This window comes from Cucurbita maxima, unplaced genomic scaffold (genome assembly GCF_002738345.1).
Source record: "Cucurbita maxima cultivar Rimu unplaced genomic scaffold, Cmax_1.0 Cma_Scf00080, whole genome shotgun sequence".
Taxonomy (NCBI): Eukaryota; Viridiplantae; Streptophyta; class Magnoliopsida; order Cucurbitales; family Cucurbitaceae; genus Cucurbita; species Cucurbita maxima.
In genome coordinates this window covers 357884-363268 of record NW_019272096.1, presented here as the reverse complement: position 1 = coordinate 363268, position 5385 = coordinate 357884, and the positions used below count along the sequence as shown (strand labels likewise).

General features: G+C 39.3%; 1 long non-coding RNA gene across 2 annotated transcripts; it reads left to right on the top strand.

Moving 5' to 3' along the window:
* The first annotated feature begins 2045 nt into the window (after positions 1-2045).
* On the top strand, positions 2046-3017 carry LOC111472636. 2 transcript variants are annotated; one of them, XR_002715467.1, is made up of 3 exons: positions 2046-2213; positions 2320-2401; positions 2646-2678. It is a non-coding gene; the product is annotated as an uncharacterized LOC111472636 (long non-coding RNA). The 2 variants fall into 2 exon arrangements; XR_002715468.1 differs by lacking the exon at positions 2646-2678 and adding an exon at positions 2995-3017 and having other exon boundaries at positions 2047-2213.
* Positions 3018-5385: the final 2368 nt, after the last annotated feature.

The window sequence follows — 5385 nt, the reverse complement described above, 5'->3', positions numbered from 1 at the left end:
CTAATTTATGTGAAGGATGCATTTATAAGTAGACTAGGAAGTCCTTTTCTGTTGGAAAAGCTAAAAGAGCTTCACATTGTCTAGAACTAATTCATGGTGATTTATGTGGGTCAATGCAAACGAAGTCCTTGGATGGGAGGATATACTTTTTACTATTCATTGATGACAATAGTCGCATGAGCTGGGTTTACTTCCTACAACATAAGTCAGAAACTTTTTAAAAGTTCTAGATTTTTAAAGCTATGGTAGAGAACCAAAATGGCTGTCACATTAAAGTTTTTCGCACAGACAGAGGTGACGAGTTCATATCTAAAGAGTTCAATCTTTTTTGTGAAGAAGAGGGCATCCAAAAGGAGTTAACAGCTCCCTACACTCCAGAACAAAATGGAATCGCTGAACGAAAAAATCGAACAATTGTGGAGATGGCAAGAAGTATGTTACAAACAAGGAGACTTCCAAATCAATTTTGGGCACTGTAGCAACATCTGTTTATCTATTAAACCTCTCACCAACCAAAGCTATTATCAATCGAACTCCTTATGAAGCATGGCATGGAAGGAAACCATCTGTAAGTCATTTACGAATTTTTGGTTGTGTTGCTTATGTTTTAAAACATTCTCAAACTCGTCAAAAACTTGATGAAAAATCTAAAAAATGCATTTTCATTGGCTATTATACTCAATCAAAGGCATATAAATTATACAACCCCTTAGTGAAAAGATTTTAGTTAGAAGGGATGTAATATTTAATGAAAACGTGAGTTGGGATTGGAGTAAAGAACAGGAGCAACAAAAGATTACCGTTGAAGTTTCTCCAAATGAAGAGACAAGAGTCAACTCTAGTGCATCTCCTAGTGCCTCCACTGCAACACAAAATGTGTCAAATTCATCATCTTGAGCATCACTAAATAGCAATTCTTTTCTTGAAGAACTTTCGGATGAGACACCTCCAAGGAAGTAAAAATCTTTAGCTGACATATACGCATCATGTCAATTTGCTCTTATTGTCTCAGACCCTATGAATTATGAAGAAGCAACTGAAAAAAAGAGTGGAAGAAAGCCATGGCAGTAGAGATGCAATCCATTGATAAAAATGGAACATGGGATATGGTTGACCTACCAAACAAAAAGTTTTATGGAAATCAACAAGAAGAGGTCTATGTAACACAGCTAGAGGGATTCATAAAGGAAGACAAAGAAACAAAGGTATACAAGCTGAGAAGACATTGTACGGGTTAAAGTAGACATTTACGTAGGCTTTGTCAAAAGGAAAGCTCTGTTCCTGACATCTGCAACTTTGAATCAAGGGGGAGTGTTGAGATATGATTCAAAGTATTCAAAATAAAGATATGATTTAAAGTAGTTGAGATATGATTCAAAGTATGGAGATTGTTAGCAGATTTGAATTTATCTAAATTTCCATAATTTACTATTTTTTATTGATTTAGTGTATAAGCCTATAAATACTGGAATTGTGTAACTCTTTATATATAGAGTCATAAAACAATAATAAAACACTGCAGCTTTGATCTATTTTATTTATTCCTATCTCTTTCGATATTTCCTTCCTTCAACATCTACGAGCATCGGTTAGGTCGAAGGATGTGATTGGTTTTCTCTTTATAATCGATCGGCTCCTTAAAGCAGTCTTTGGTACATCTTTTCTCTCTCTAACCTCCATCTAAAGGATAACCTCACAATACCTTCTAATGTGGCCAACCCGAGCCCTTCTTCGTAGTGTGACACTTTGCCATGTTACTCGTTGGAGCACTGTTACTCTTTTGAGATTAAGCATACTATGACAAGAGTTGTTAATTCTTTCCAGAACCTCTTGGTATTTATCTAAGGCAGCTCTTCATTGGCTCGTGGCTGACCTAATTGAGCCTCCTCTAGGAGTGGTAATGTAATACCCGAATTTTTAGATAAATAAATAAAAAAATAAAAAAACAACATAGGGACAAAAGGGTCATTTTGCCCCTACCTTACCTAAGAGGTCTAGTTGTTTGGGCTCGAAAGAGAAAGAAAAGAAAGAGAGAGAGAGAAAGGAGAAAGGAGAAGTTAGGGTTTGGGAGAGAGGAAGAGCGGATCACAAACCGCCGTTGGAGATCGAAATACAAGGCAAGAAACTTCGAAGCAATACTTCTCTCGGTGCAGGAAAAGAAGTTTGGGTGGTGGATCCACTCATTTCGGCAAGAAAATCTGAGAACGGACAAAGTAAGGTTATGAATTTATTGTTTCAATTTTATCTAGATTTTGAGGAGTTTCTTGAGCGTTAGATCTGAAGTTTTTTGAGGTATGTGACTAAATAAGATTCACACAGGTTTCTTGAAGTTCTTGGACGAGAATCGGACGAAAATCGGAGTTTAGTCGGACTTCGGGTAAACCGATCGAAAACAGAAAATGTGAGTTTTTCTGTATCTTTAACGGCCTTAACTCATCCTATGTTCAAGGAAAAAATAAAGGAAAAAAAAATAAATTGTAGAAGTAGAATATGAGATCTACAATTTTGGTGAAGAAACTTTGTTATGGATTACGGATTTAAAGATAAGAAAATTCGAAGAAAATAGATCGAAACCCTAAACCCTAAACCCTAAACCCTAAACCCTAAACCCTAAAACGTTAATCTGGAAATTGAAACACCTGCAGGAGAGAGAAAACGTCGGCCGGCGTACGGAGGAGAGAGGCGGACCCGCGATCGACACGTGGTGAACTGCGGCTAGAGAGGGGTGTCCCACAGGCTAGTTGACACGTGTCAGGGAGCGGATTCGGGTCAACCCGAGTCTGATCCAGCGCTCCGCACGCGACCCGGGAACCACGCGAACTGAACCGAACCACCCGCTGGCCCGCGACTGGGCGGGAGGCTGCGCGTCAAACACCCTCCAGAGCGCGTCAACGCGCATGTAGGCACGTGAGTGACTGTTTTCCCTCCGTTCGACCTCTGTTTGCTTGTTTTTCGCTCCGATTTCAACTCTGATCCTATTTTTATGTAAATTAGGACCTATCAAGGAAATTCCAGAATTTTTGGAACCTTTTCCGGCAAATAATTCAAGCTTGGGAAGGCACGCGTCAACCATGTAAGTAGCCATTTGGATTCCCACGAGCAGTACTTGTAGGAACCGCTAGGAACAAGTATGCATGCTACCACCCATTAACTTAGCTAGCCGGACCTAGTATATTAGTATGGAAACTGCGAAAATGAAATGATTAAGGAAAGCTTGATATGAAATATTTATTAAATCTGTTTGATTGAGATTCTGATGAAGTATGTACGCATGAGGAGGATGGAAAACTTGTGAAATCTGCGCTCCGGGTAAAGATGGACGTTATCTTCCCATTGAGCATGTTTGTTATATTGCATGAACTGCTGCGTGATAACTCTTATACGTGATGATTGCTTGTGTTATCTTTCTTGATGAATAGGAAGAAATTATGAGCTTAGATTAGGGTGCTTGTGACTAAGTAGACAAGATGAGACCCTAGATTGGGGGACCTCTAGAATACCGTGCAATTAGACCCGCAAAATGATTATCGGCGGATCAAGAGCCTAGAATTTCAAACCCGATAGGTTTGTGAGATCAGGCACGAGGTCCTAGAGATACATGAATCCAAGTCTATGTCACCAAGTTCCACCCTAGAAAGAATAATAGGTCACCACGGTAACTGTAGGTAGCCTGCTAGAGTTGAGCAGTGTAGATAGTCTCATCAGAACCTCCACTTCCCTCTCTCCTCCGATACCATACCGTCAAGACAGAGCTCTGGTACGGTGATCGTTGAGCTTTGCAGATCCGGATAGGGAAGTGATAAGGCAACCCTAATCCTCAGCTCCACGATCCAAGCTTTTGTTTTAGCAAGAACCCTTGAATCAAACTAATTAACATCTCCTTATACGAAATTTGGATCAACCAAGAGATAAAGCTAGAATTAGATTACCTCTTACGATCGAAGATCTAGAAGCAAGATTTGGAACCTTGTTCTAAATTGAGTCACTCCACAATCTAACTTGATCAAGGCTTGATTGAATGACACAATCTAACTTGATCAAGGCTTGATTGAATGGCTCGGGTGCAATTCTACCACAATGACTTTTACATAATTTATAAAATTAAACATAGTTTTTTCTAATAAATGTTGATGTGCTTGAGTAGTTAATGCGATAGACTTGAAATTAATTGAGTTCTTCGCACGTAGGTTCGAATTCTATTGTTGACATATTTTTTTTAATCTTCTTGGCAATAGATCCATTTGGAACATCGTGATTCTTATCAGGAAGTGTGACAGGTGCCTGAGGGGTCTTCTGAACAGGACTCCTGGGCCGTAGAAACCCGTCCCTGAGCGGGGGACGTAGAGCCACATAGGATGACTGATAAGAAAAGGAACCACTACAAGGGGGGTAAGATTCAGATTACCTTGTTGATCGAATATCTCAAGGCAAGAACATTATTTGAGATTCGAATCACTCCACAAGCAAGATCAATCATGTCTAGCTTGAATGATTCTTGTTGATCAAATATCTCAAGGCAAGAACACTTGCTTGAGATTCGAATCACTCCACAAGCAAAATTGATCATGTCGAGCTTGAATGATTCTACATGAAACCTAAACTACATAGAATTGCAAAGCCATTGGCTAAAGAAGAGCACAAATGCTTCTTTTTACTATATTTTTCAAGTCTCTTACACATACAACATACATGGCTTTATATAGCCTCAAAATGAAACTATTAAAGGCATTCCAAGAGTTGTAACATTCATACTTAATGGCCATAATTAACCATTATGTAATTGTAACCTATAGTAAATAAAGTCTTAAAATACATAAATGAAATACAATAACTCTAAATTGTAACCCATCCAAAATTTATAACAATCAAACTTCATTCTTCTTCAATGTGGCATGAATTGAAACATCTTTTGATAATTTTGACAACCTTTTCTTCACATCTTCATTGAAGTATATTGTATGATTGATGTCTTTTGGTTCATATCAATGACTCAGTAGCTGACCGGCACACAGGGGGTCGCATCTCGTTTAGTGGATGTATGGTACCGTGTGAGGGACGTCAACTAACCTCCACGGATGATGTTCAGAGAGAGTTACGTATTCAGATCCAGCCATACGATCCCCTCAGATTTACTTATGAGGTCGCGTCTCACCTTAGGACACTGATCATATCACTGCTTAAGATGGGCAAGCCTCCTAAGATACAGAAACGAGAGTTGCAGCTTAGATCACTCTCCTTAGAAACCCGAGAGAGACCGTGGATACCTACCAAGATAAGGATGCGAAAAGAGCCTACAAGTAGGTTGCTTACTAAGTATATTTTTATACTCACCCCTTTCTCCCCTTTTATTTTTCAGGTACCGGTCGAGGTAGGGGGGGGGGGGGG